General features: G+C 39.6%; 1 pseudogene; it reads right to left on the bottom strand.

Annotated features, from left to right (window-relative positions):
- Positions 1 to 4,093, bottom strand: part of LOC140503192 (RWD domain-containing protein 4 pseudogene) — a 6,443-nt pseudogene extending 2,350 nt beyond the window's left edge.
- Positions 4,094 to 14,254: the final 10,161 nt, after the last annotated feature.

The following is a 14,254-nucleotide window of genomic DNA, read 5'->3' as shown; positions in this document are numbered from 1 at the left end:
TACTGTGGTGGACTTGGCTTTCTGGCATCTGAATAAATATCTTGATTTCATCTTTGAGGAAGAGAGTTTATATTTTGCAAATTTACCCTGGAAATATGCATGCATATTCACAGTTTTTGTGGGTATTGTATTGGCGCTACAGTCATCCGATGTTAAGAAACCCACTACTTCTAGAAGCAGTCCTTTTTGCTTTTACCCACTACATATTTGATAATTCCAACTATTGGGGCGGAGCCAAGATGGCGAAGTAGAAAGACGCACATACACATAGCTCCGAACACACAAACCACAGAACGGCTAGAGGGGACCAAGCCAGGGTGAATTCTGCACCCAGAGACCACGGAGTATTGGAGCAAGGGAGATTCCTGCTCCGGAGAGACCTGCGGACCTCTCGCGGGGGGTCCTTCGCGCCGCGGACTAGGTGCCGAGATGGGGAGCGGAGTGCGGCCCTGCCGCGGCCGCGACACTGAGGGGAGGAGATCCGAGAGGGCTATGGGGATGGGATCTCCAGCGGCCACGTGGGTCCCCCCACCCACAGAGGGACCTGCAAACCTCTTGCAAAAGGTCTGTTGTGCTGCAGACGTGGAGCCCAGACCGGACCTGCGGCGGCGACGGCGGCCACGGCTCCTAGAGGCACAGATCTGAGAGGGCTCCAGAGGCAGGATCTTCAGCGGCGGCACAGGCCCCCCCCCCCCCCCCCCAAAGGTGACGAGGGCCGGTGAGAGAGTCTCTTTGGTGGGTCGAGAGGGGAGTGGGGTGCCCCCATGACTCGGGCCCCCCCAGGAGATAGAAGCTGAGAGGCGGCTGCAGACAGGGGCTCCCCAAGTGGGCAGGAGCCTGGATCCATTGTGGAAGGTCTGTGCATAAACCCCCTGAGGGAACAGAGCCTGAGAGGCGGCCCTGCCCCTGACCACCTGAACTTAATTCTCACACTGAATAGCAGCCCTGCCCCCGCCAAAAATCCTAAGGCGGGAAGCAGCATTTGAATATCAGTCCCCAAACGCTGGCTGGGAGGACCAGGAGGCGAGGTGGGTGTGAGGAGAACATTCAGAGGTCAGGCCACTGGTTGGAGAAAATGCCAAGAAAAGGGAAAAGAAATAAAACTATTGAAGGGTACTTTACCGGAGAAAAGACACTTCCTCCCTTCCTTTCTGATGGGGAGGAACAATGCTTGCCATCAGGCAAAGACACAGAAATCGAGGATTCTGTGTCCCAGCCCACCCAATGGGCTCGGGCCATGGAAGAGCTCAAGAGGAATTTTGAAAATCAAGTTAGAGAGGTGGAGGAAAGACTGGGAAGAGAAATGAGAGGGATGAGGAAGAAGCATGAAAAGCAGATCAGCTCCCTGCTAAAGGAGAACCAAAAAAATCTTGAAGAAATTGGCACCTTAAGAACTAGCCTAACTCAGCTGGCAAGGGAGGTGCAAGGGGCCAATGAGGAGAAGAATGCTTTCAAAAGCAGAATTAACCAAATGGAAAAGGAGATTCAAAAGCTCACTGAAGAAAATAGATCTTTCAAAACTGGAATGGTACGGATGGACGCTAAGGACTTTTCGAGAAAGACAGATATCTCAGAACATACTGCGCAGATTCGAAAAATGGAAGATAATGTGAAATATCTTATTGGAAAAACAACTGACCTGGAAAATAGAATCAGGAGAGACAATGTAAAAATCCTGGGACTACCTGAAAACCATGATCAAAAGAAGAGCCTAGACATCATCTTCCATGAAATTATCAAGGAAAACTTCCCTGAGATTCTAGAACCAGAAGGCAAAATAAATATTCAAGGAATCCGCAGAACACCTCATGAAAGAGATCCACAAAGAGAAACTCCTAGGAGCATTGTGGCCAAACTCCAGAATTCCCAGGTGAAAGAGAAAATATTGCAAGCAGCTAGAAAGAAACAATTCAAGTGTTGTGGAAATACAATCAGGATAGCACAAGATCTGGCACCCTCTACATTGAGGGATAGAAGGGAATGGAATAGGATATTCTAGAAGTCAAAGGAACTAGGACTGAAGCCAAGAATCACCTACCCAGCAAAACAGTATAATACTTCAGGACAAAAAATGGTCTTTCAATGAAATAGAAGACTTTCAAATTTTCCTGATGAAAAGACCAGAGCTGGAAAGAAAATTTGACTTTCTAACACAAGAATGAAGAGAACCATGAAAAGGTGAACAGCAAAGAGAAATCATAAGGGACTTACTAAAGTTGAACTGTTTACATCCCTACATGGAAAGACAATATTTATAACTCTTGAAACATTTCAGTATCTGGGCACTGGGTGGGAGTACACACACACACACATGTACATACGCACACATACATAGAGACAGAGTGCACAGAGTGAATTGAAGAGGATGGGATCATATATTAAAAAAAAATGAAATCAAGGAGTGAGAGAGAAATATTGGGAGGAGAAAGGGAGAAGTTATATGGGGCAAATTATCTCTCATAAAAGAGGCAAGCAAAAGACTTATTAGTGGTGGGATAAAGAGGGGAGGCAAGAGAAAAACGTGAGGTCTACTCTCATCACATTCCACTAAAGGAAAGAATATAATGCACACTCATTTTGATAGGAAAACCTATCTCATAATACAGGAGAGTGGGGGACAGGGGCACAAGCAGGGTGGGGGGGAGGATGGAGGGGAGGGCATGGGGAGGAGAATGCAATACGAGGTCGACACTCATGGGGAGGGAAAGGACCATAAGAAAATAGAAGTGAAGGGGGACAGGATAGGATGGAGGGAAATATAATTAGTCCTATACAACACAACTAGTATGGAAATCATTTGCAAAACTAAACAGATATGGCCTATATTGAACTGCCTGTCTTTCAAGGGGAAGGGGTGGAGAGGGAGGGAGCTAAGGAGGTTAGAACTGAAAGTGTTAGGACCAAATGTAATGTTCTTACCACTGGGTAACAAGAAATACAGGTTAAGGGGTCAAGAAAGCTATCTGGTCCTACAGGACAAAAGAGAAGACGGAGACAAGGGCAGGGAGGGAGGATAGAGGAGAGAGCAGATAGGTCACAGGGGCAATTAGAAAGCTCGGGTTTGGGGGGGGGGATAAAAGGGGAGAAAATTTGTAACCCAAAATTGTGTGAAAATAAATGTTAAAAATTAATAAAAAAAAAAGAAAAAAAAATAATTCCAACTATTTAATTTTTTTTTTCTGGAAACAAACTCCAATTGTTTTTCTCCCTGGGAGCTTCTTCAAGCTACATATACCAGATACTTTCAACCAAGGGATTAATAAACACTTCTTGATTATTTATTTGATTTGTTAGTGTTATGATCTAATGATGCTGGTCATCTTCTGTTGAATAAGTTTTATCTTGTCAACTTTATTCCTTAAATGTGGCACCAAAATTAAATTCAACATTCCAAAAGTGGTCTAACCAAGCCAAAATGTAGCAGGATATATCACCCTGCCTCCTCCTCCAATCAGACACTATACTTTGAAAAAGTCACTATTAATTCTTATTGAAAGAACATTCCACTAAACATTGAGATAGTTTCATATGAAATATTGTTGGTTATTCTATAAAGCCACCATTTTTGAACCTACACAGATTACTATTTTCACCAAGATTACATGTTATTCACATTTCATTTATGTCTTTGTTCTAGTTGGATAGTGTGGTTTTAAAACCCAATTCTATTGTTCTTTATGTTAGCTATCCTATCTTCTTTTATGTGAATTCTAAAATTGATGAGTATGCCATTTCTTCACTTTCCTCTGAATTATGAATCAAAAAAATGTGGAGCACAATAATGCTATGGACATATCTCTGGAACACTTCTACAAATTGCTGTTCAGATTTTCATTGATGGGTATTAATCATTGTTCTTTAGTCTACTCATTTGATGAGATCTAAATCCATCTCAACATATTCTTTCCTGGTTGCTTACCTGGTGTTGTCCAGAGGCCCCCAGGGGACCCTCATGCATAATGGAGTGGAGTTGGCTAGTGCTATTAGAAGTCAAAGGATTCTGGTGACTTTTCCAGTACTGAGCTGGTGTCTGGAGTGTGCTGAGGCCTGGGGGTGTGTTTTTCTGCATTTTCTTAGGGCTATACAGAACCATGTGGAGGTCTGTCCTACTTTCTCATCGTGCTGGTGAATGCCTGTTTGCTCAGGACTATACTAAAGCACATGGTGACTCTCAGAGCTGGAGTCTGTCAGTTCTTCTGGCTATGCTAAATCACATGGGGGCAGGGGGGCCCTCTGAACCAGAGGGTCTGAACTTTACCTTCTACCATAGTCTCTGGATTTCATCTCCATAGGTTTTGGACCTATCTCTGTCTTCTTCTCCTTGATTGATACTCAAATAAAGCTGATCACATACCCTTTTCCAGCTCCTGTAGGCCTCAATCATGTGTCTGAGACTGTGCTTTCTATTATGTCTTTTTTCCTCAAGGAGATAGGAACCAGCCCCATAAAAGTCAAAGTCACCATGAAGGGAGACAGGGCTCAGACACCTGTTTCTATGTGAACCATAGATAGTTCCTTTGGGACATTTCATATCACCATCTTAACCAGAAGTGTTAACATTGTGCTTCTCCATTGTGCTTCTCCATTATACCTTCTCCCTACCCCCAACTCCAGCAAGTAGAATGGAAACTTTTTGAAAGCAGAGGCTATTTCTTTTTATTTCCTTAGGTTTTGAAGCTCAGTATCACATTAAGTACCCACATATAGTAAGTACTTAATACACTTTTCTCAAGTTGAATTTATCCAAATCTAATCAAAAAGAGTCCTTAAGACCTCAGCAGTATTGTTGACACAATCAATAGACAGCTCAAAATGTTATAGACACTGTTTCAGAACTTTATAGGGATTATATTTTGATTAAACAGAGAAGCTAAATTTTTATTAGACCTTTAATTACAAACTATAGATGTGCATCCTAGATTGTGGAATTATGAGGAAATTAGGTATTACAGTAGACTGAACATGGAAATGGAGTCAGGAAGACTTGAGTACAACTCTGGCCTCAGATTCTTATGCACTAAGACATTGTGAAAGTCACTTTAATTTTCTTATCTGTGAAATGGAGATGATAAAAGCATGTATTTCCCATAATTATTGTGAGGACAAAATGAGATAATATTTGTAAAACACTTTGCAAACCTTCAAGTACTTTATAATTGCTATTATTATTAATTATACATCCACAAAATAATAATTTAGGACTATGAGATTTAGTACTGGATGAGACCTTTAAGGGGTTTTGAGACAATTTATCCCAAGTCCCTCATGCTACAGATGAACAGCCTAAGACCCAGAGTGGCTGGCGCCTGCTCAAAGTCACATAACTTCTAAGCCAGCAGAGCTGAGATTCAAACCCTGTTCTCTAACTCCAGATCCAGGCTCTTTCTATGACTCCATGCTTTCCTCTGTCAGAGTCAAGAGATATAAGCAAAATGAAAGTTTCAGAGACCATGCCATAAAAGCAATCTTCACCACCACCTCACCATTTGGGGTCAGATAAGATTTTTTTCACTTTGCCCACCTGCACAGACTACTTGTCTTCCTCATAACATAAAATTAAATATGAGATGATACAGAAAATTTACAACATTAAGTACAAAGATGAACATTTCCATACGAGTTACATTTTCAGTTGGCTCTCAGTGAGGATGTTATGATTAATTTCTTTACATTGAGTTTAAAACTATAAGTTCTAGGGGAAAAATAGGTGGGAATTACATCGTCTATGATCCACTTAGCAACAGGTTTATTTTCCACAGTAATCTATAGATGTTGTTCTGAGAATTAGTCACTTTATTGGGTTTAGCTCTGATGTACCTTTGGAGCGGCAAACTGTCTGAAATTTATAAAACCAGAATAATTTTCTATCAGTTCCAGAAGCTATATGCATCTCGTCCCAGTATCATACCTCTCTGGCTCCAAATGAACAATCATAGAGCAAACAGAGGAAAAAATAAGTTATTTCTTAAAAAAAAACAAAAAAACTTCATGTTTCTAGATTTAAAGTATAGGCTACATGGACCAACTAACCAACTATTCAGAATCAGTGATAATTATGCTTTTTTAATAGTATATTGGATGCTGGTCAACCAAGAAAAACAGTAGAGAATGTTTTTCTCCCCATTGCTAAGCCTAAAGAGGCTTCTCTCAGCACCATATGACTGGTTAATGGGGGAAATGTGAACTTTCAGTTTGACTTGTTTCTTTGGGGGGACGTAAGGGATAGGAGGGTATTGTACAAGCTTCTGCCTCTAATCAGTTCTTTAGATTTGGACATAGCTAAAATCTCAATACTATACTCAGTACTATAGAGGTATTATCAGGCATGTACTCATATTTTGGAACATACATGATGGCCTCCAAGTAGGTGATTGTCTAGCACAGGTCATGCTAAGAAGATACCTTTTTGTGTCATTTAACCTTGGCCCATGAATGTGATTTTACTCATTCATTTCCACACCACATGTGGTGTTATTAAATTTAAATATGCCCTGTATCTCTAGGGGCATCTTAATGGTGTATGAGTCAGAGGCAAGGTGTTCCAGTGAAAACTGTTATTCTCAAAATTGGAAGACCTGGGCTTAAGTTCCTGTACTGCCATTTATAAGTTATATGACTTCTGACAAGTTTCTCACCCTCAGTTTCCATTTTTGTAAAAAAGAAAAAGCCTGATAATATAAAGAAATTGTAGAGAATATAATGAAATTAATAATGATATCCTTATTTGGTTAAGTGTAATTTGTATAAAATGTAATTCAGCAGTACAATAGTTGTACATAATGGCCGTGAAGTATTACATAAATATACGTCATTTCGATTTTGGTTCATTTTCGTTCCCATCATCATCATTCTCATTATTCCAACTGTTATTGAGTTTTCCTGGAGATGTTTTCAGTGACTCTGGAGAAGATCAACTTACTTAGCAATGCTTTGATTCAGTAATAATTTTATCCATCTGTGGAATAGTACATAGAATGTTAAATATAAGATAATAATGGGATAGTGAATTGTTTCAAGACAATGTCTATCTGAACTCTTTAAAAAAGAAGAAGCTACATGAAGTGAAAAGTTTTCAAAGTTAGGTATATGGCAGAGGAGATCAAAATCATGTAGGAAGAGGAAAAGGTGACTCTCATCAATGTTGGCCCTTCTGCTACCTAACAGTAAGCCTACAGAGGGCAAACTTCTATCCTAACATTTTTATTAAAATGCACAAAGCATTTGTACAATATCCAATAGTACATTACTTATCAAAGAATAATAGTAGGATAGTGACTTTTCCCCAGGTTGTTTCTATCTAAACCCCACTTACCTCCCCTCCCAGCACAAAAATGAGAGAGAGATGTGGTGGTGGTGGTAGTGGTAGTGGTGGTGATGATGATGATAGCAGGCAATATAATATAGTGGATAAATGGCTGGTCTTAGAATCAGTAGGGCATGGGTTCAAGTCTGTCCTCTGAAACTTTTTAGCTATGAGATGATGAGAAATGTCACTTAACTTTTCCATGCCCGGGGCAACTCTTTAAGATTATAGCTAAAGGTTAGTTTACAATCTTCATTGGTGGAGGTAGTTACTGAATCAGAAGTTATGAAATCATTGGTTTGGATACATAAAGAACTAGTTATATTTATTAATTCTGTATCCTTGCTGCTTGATATAGACACTTATGTTAGCTCTAATACTTGTGTTATGTTGTGCAAATGAATATGCTCCCCTGGACCTCAATCTCCTCGTTGTAAAATTAAGGGGTTGTGCTGGATGAGTCTGAGAGTACCTTCCAACACTATATCTCATACTGTTTTTCAGTGCTTGAAGATTGACCATAATAACATGGAACTCTCTTTCTTGAATCTTGAAAGTCAAATTTTGTGACCTCTTTCTCTTTCTTTTGGTCTTCTGTAGCATGTAATTGCAAATGATTCTCTTTTTCACTCTTTAGTTTTAAAGAGAAACTAGGCTTCTGAGTTTCATTCATTTGCTTTCCTTATTACTGGGAATTAGAGGGAAAAAGATCTATAGGAGAAATCAAAGAAACATCCTGTCTTCTGGATATAAGACCACATCTGAGAATGATGCAGTAAAATCTCAGAACCTGGTGCCACATCTAACCTCTATGCTTGTCTTAGATGCCTGGCGAGTAGCTGAATACCTAAGAAATTCAGAGTAAAGTCCAGATAAAAGCAGGCTATTTCAACAGTTTGCTTTTTTAAGTCCTTCAGCTTGGCTTTCTCTGCCTGCTCCATATGTGCTTAGAGGTGAAAAGGTTGTCTGTTGTCACTAATTTTCTCTCAGTGCAAGGATGATTCCTTTGGCCATTTGAATTCTCCTGAAGTGTGGAGAACAAGTGTGATTGAATTTTCTTGCCCCTGGCAATGGATTTTAGCTACAGCCTTGCATAAAAATATGTGCTAAGCATATTACAGCCTGATACAAGTCTATCCTGGTCAATCTGCAGAGAACACCCATCCATCATCCTTGCTCCTGCCTCAACTCCTTCTTAAGTGCTCATAAGATGAGGATAGAGGATTTATTACAGTGTGGGGTAATGATCTGTTGTGGATCACAGTTGATCATTATAATTCTGAAGTGAAAAATGAACTGCAATTCCAATGATTTGTTTTCCCTTAGACCTCATTTGTAACTCACCTATTTGTTATATAGAATTTCAATATCCAGTTATGATATACACAGCTAGGGATATGGTGTAATAGTGAAATAGTGGTCTCCAGATAAGGTGAATTTTTTCACCCTTTGATGAAAGTTTACAAAACATTTTTGAAGTATATTTACAGTTATCCATTCCACATCGAGAGAGTTAGGGGTGCATCACCCCTGCAATATGGAAAACCTGTATGAAACTTCTTGGTCCTTCCTTTGTACAAGGGAAGAAACAAGAATTATTATGGTATTAAAATGTAAAATATATTGACATTATACAATACTATACATATATTTTTTGCATTTCTGAGTTTCTAAACTTTTCTGTGTCATCTGCTGGCCTTCACATGTCATGTGTGGCTTCTGCAAAACTCTCAAAAATTCCCATTTAATTTATTGCATGCACCCACAATATAATGAAACTACAGTGGAGAAGGTCGCAGTGTGGAAGGGATAACTGTACTATATTATTTTAGGAGAAAATTACATATTCTTCACATAGCAAGTGCCTGGGAATAAAGACTTTTGTCAAATTTCATATCTTGCAGGTATAATCCAAGATGATTTTCTTTTGATCATTTTGGTTTTAGTTAGTATTTTTTTTTTGAGTGAGGGGTAAGGGATGAGAGGAGGATATGTAATATGAATTATATCTGTGGCTTTGAGTGATAATGAAACTTCATTATTATCACTCTTTTCAATACATAAAACATGGTATTATAAAAATTAAAAGGCAAATATTATTTTGGTGGGTATAAATTCAGAGGAATAGGTACATTTTATGTCACATCATGTGCAGTATCTCATCTGGATCAAAGGATCTGGATATGGTAACATTTATAACAACATTCTGAATAGTTTTGTAGAAAAACTACACTACTTTACAGTACCCAAGTATGCCTCCTTTCCTACAGCCCTTCCAAAACTGACTATTCTCACCTTTTATAATCTTCACTAAATTGCTAGGCATGAAATGAACATTGTAGGTTTTTTTGATCTGCACATATTTTATTATTGCAATTTGGAAGGAACTTTCTGAGTTGTTAATAGTTTGCAAAGTTAAATGACTTGCCAGTGATCACAGAGCTATCATCAGTATGAGTAGGGAGTCAAACCTGTGCCCCCTGATGCTCTGTCCAGTCAGTTGCGTTATCTCTGAAAGTAAACTAAATATTTGAAGGCCAGGCTGATTGAGGTGCACGCACATGAGCAATGACCAAACAGAGGAGTGGTAGCCCTCCTTCTTGTGATGAAAGAATATTGGGGATGGAAACGAAAGACAGCATGAATTTAGGAAGCACATTTTGTTTTGCAGCTGAAAATGAGCATAACACATGAGTTTGTTATAAACTACAATTCCAGCTTTGGTCTTGCTATGCTAATAAAATTACCAATCATTGTGTAACATTCTGATTTCTTCCTGTCTTTCATTTCCTGGCACCCAAGTAAAAAGTGCAAAGATACTTTATGTGATATTTTTTATGTTCCAAACTTTGCAATTTGTTTTTAAAGGCATCAACAATATCTCTGTTCAGTATAATTTCTATTTTCCAATGAGCAATAGAAAGTAAATAGGTACATTTTTCTCTCTGTCTGTCTCTCTGTGTGTCTGTTTTTCTATCTCTGTTGCTCTCTCTGTCTCTGTCTTTCTGTGTCTCAGTCTCTCTGTCTCTCTTTCTCTCTCTCCTCTCTCTCTCTCTCTCTCTCTCTCTCTCTCTCTCTCTCTCTCTCTCTCTCTCTCTCTCTCTGTCACTCTCTTTCTCTCCCTCATTAGGGATGACTGATGAGAAAAGTAAGTATAATATCTGAATAGAAGAGCAATTGAAATGTCAGAGACAAGACATTTGAACATATATGCCCATATGACTTCCCATGAAATAGAGAAGAGAGGGAAAATTTTCATTGTTTTCTCATTTTTGATTTACTTAACTGCTAGAAGAAGGGGAACCATAGTGAGGGTCATTACTGGATATTCCATTCCAATTAATTCAACTCAATTAATACTTACTAGGTATCTAACTATCACATCTACCTAGTATCTAGTATCTACCTAGTGCTATATGATAGGAATACAAAGAAAAAATTGAAACATTTCCTGCCCTCAAGGAGCTTGCATCCTTCTGTGAGATATAATATATTCACAGAAAAAATGAAATAGAAAGTATATGAAATATATTTCAAATGGAAATGGTAATAACCAGTAGAGTGATTTGGAAAGGACTTAAGAAGAAGGCAGTACCTGAGCTATGAGTGAATTAAGCTGAGAATTGTGGAAAATGAAGTGAGAAATCAGTGTATTCCAAGCTTGGAGTGTCATGTACAGAGATACAGAAACAGAAGATGAAAAATTTTTCAGGCAAAGATCAAATATACCAGTATTACTGGAATGTGAAGTGCATAAAGTTAGAATAGTGTGTACTAAGATTACAAAAAATAGGTGGGAGATAGGTATTTGGAAGTTTTAAATTCCCTTGACTTCTAGATGTTGGAGACCCAAAGTTCATAAGATCTTTGTTTCAATGAGAAACAGACAGACAGACATGTGCACACATACTCTCTCTCTCTTTCTCTCTCTCTCTCTCTCTCACACACACACACACACACACACACACACACACACACACACACCGAGAGAGAGAGAGACAGAGAGAGAGAGAGAGTGAGAGAGAGAGAGAGAGAGAGAGAGAGAGAGAGAGAGAGAGAGAGACCTAATCTGAGACTGAGTTTGAAATGGAAGGTGACAAATATGGAGATTTAATAAAAAAAAGTTCATATTGATCCTGCTTACAGATGTAGAGATCTAAAATATATCAACTATGACTGAAAAACTAATACTTATTGCTATCAGTTGCATGGAGTGCTTACTATTCAACTGCATTTCAGATTAACTTTTTTAGTTCTGTAGTAAATTCTATATTTTCAGTATGCATAATTGTTCATGCATTGTGGTATTCTGATGATATTTATATATTATTTGTTCACATTGTTTTTTTTATTAATTTATTTAACTTTTAACATTCATTTTCACAAAATTTTGGGTTCCATATTTTCTCCCCATTTGTCCCCTCCCGCCACCCAAAAACACCGAGCATTCTAATTGCCCCTATCACCAATCTGCCCTCTCTTCTATCATCCCTCCCTTCCCTTGTCCCCATCTTCTCTTTTGTCCTGTAGGGCAAGATAACTTTCTATACCCCATTACCTGTATTTCTTATTTCCTAGTAGCAAGAACAGTACTCGACAGTTGCTCCTAATACTTTGAGTTCCAATTTCTCTTCATCCCTTCCTCCCCACCCATTCCCTTTGGGAAGGCAAGCAATTCAATATAGGCCATATCTGTGTAGGTTTGCAAATGACTTCCATAATAGTTGTGTTCTGTAAGACTAACTATATTTCCCTCCATCCTATCCTGCCCCCCATTGCTTCTATTCTCTCTTTGGATCCTGTCCCTCCCCAAGAGTGTTGACTTCAAATTGTTCCCTCCTCCCATTGCCCTCCCTTCCATCATCCCCCCCACCCTGCTTATCCCCTTCTCCCCCACTTTCCTGTATTGTAAGATAGGTTTTCATACCAAAATGAGTGTGCATTTTATTCCTTCCTTTAGTGGAATGTGATGAGAGTAAACCTCATGCTTTTCTCTCACCTCCCTTCTTTTTCCCTCCACTAAAAAGTCTTTTGCTTGCCTCTTTTATGAGAGATAATTTGCTCCATTCCATTTCTCCCTTTCTCCTCCCAATATATTTCTCTCTCACCACTTACTTTAATTTTTTTAAGATATGATCCCATCCTGTTCAATTCACTCTCTGCTCTCTGTCTCTGTGTGTGGGTGTGTAATCCCACCTACTACCCAGATACTGAAAAGTTTCAAGAGTTACAAATATTTTCTTTCCATGTAGGAATGTAAACAGTTCAACTTTAGTAAGTCCCTTATGACTTCTCTTTGCTGTTTACCTTTTCATGCTTCTCTTCATTCTTGTGTTTGAAAGTCAAATTTTCTTTTCAGCTCTGGTCTTTTCATCAAGAATGCTTGAAAGTCCCCAACTTCATTGAAAGACCATTTTTTCCCCTGAAGTATTATACTCAGTTTTGCTGGGTAGGTGATTCTTGGTTTTAGTCCTAGTTCCTTTGACTTCTGGAATATCCTATTCCATGCCCTTCGATCCCTTAATGTAGAAGCTGCTAGATCTTGTGTTATCCTGATTGTATTTCCACAATACTTGAATTGTTTCTTTCTAGCTGCTTGCAATATTTTCTCCTTGACCAGGGAACTCTGGAATTTGGCCACAGTGTTTCTAGGAGTTTCTCTTTTTGGATCTCTTTCAGGTGGTGTTCTGTGAATTCCTTGAATACTTATTTTGCCCTCTGGTTCTAGAATCTCAGGGCAGTTTTCCTTGATAATTTCATGAAAGATGATGTCTAGGCTCTTTTTCTTGATCATGGCTTTCAGATAGGCCCATAATTTTTAAATTGTCTCTCCTGGATCTATTTTCCAGGTCAGTTGTTTTTCCAATGAGATATTTCACATTATCTTCCATTTTTTCATTCTTTTGGTTTTGTTTTTTGATTTCTTGGTTTCTCAAAAAGTCATTAGCCTCCATCTGTTCCATTCTAATTTTGAAAGAACTATTTTCTTCAGTGAGCTTTTGAACCTCCTTTTCCATTTGGCTAATTCTGCTTTTGAAAGCATTCTTCTCCTCATTGGCTTTTTGAACCTCTTTTGCCAATTGAGTTAGCCTATTTATCAAGGTGTTATTTTCTTCAGCATTTTTTGGGGTCTCCTTTAGCAAGGTGTTGACCTGCTTTTCATGCTTTTCTTTCATCTTTCTCATTTCTCTTCCCAGTTTTTCCTCCACCTCTCTAACTTGATTTTCAAAATCCTTTTTTAGCTTTTCCATGGCCTGAGCCTATGGTATATTTATTTTGGATGTGTGGGATACAGAAGCCTTGACTTCTGTGTCTTTCCCTGATGGTAAGCATTGTTTTTCCTCATCAGAAAGGAAGGGAGGAAATATCTGTTCACCAAGAAAGTAACTTTCTATAGTCTTATTTTTTTTCCCCTTTTGTGGGCGTTTTCCCAGCCAGTGACTTGACTTCTAAGTTTTCTTTCCACCCCCACCTGGTCTCCAGATCCTCCCAGCTAGTGCTTGGGGTCTGAGATTCAAATGCTGCTTCCCAGCCTCAGGGCTTTGGGCAGGGGCAAAGCTGCTATTCAGTGTGAGATTAAGTTCAGGTGCTCAGGTGGGCGCAGGGTTGCCACTCTGGGCTCAGTTTCCCCAAGGGGTTTATGCAGAGACCTTCAACAATATATCTGGGCTCCTGCCTGCTTGGGGAGCCCCAGTCTGCTCCCACCTCCACTGCTGCCTCCCAAGGGGGTCTGAGTTATGGGGGCACCCACTCCCCTCTTGTCAAGGCAAGAAGACCCTCTCACAAACCTTTGGGGCCCGTGGGTGGAGGGACCCGTGTGGCTGCTGGAGATTCTGTCCCTGGAGCCTGCTCGGATCTGCTTCTCTCCGTGCTGCTGGGCCAAGGTGGGGCTGGGCTCTGCTCCGGGTCCGGGGTGTGATGGACCTTTCGGGTCAGTTTTTCAGGTCTCTC

This window comes from Notamacropus eugenii, chromosome 5 (genome assembly GCF_028372415.1).
Source record: "Notamacropus eugenii isolate mMacEug1 chromosome 5, mMacEug1.pri_v2, whole genome shotgun sequence".
In the NCBI taxonomy this organism is placed as follows: Eukaryota; Metazoa; Chordata; class Mammalia; order Diprotodontia; family Macropodidae; genus Notamacropus; species Notamacropus eugenii.
This window is presented reverse-complemented; position numbering and strand designations above follow the sequence as displayed.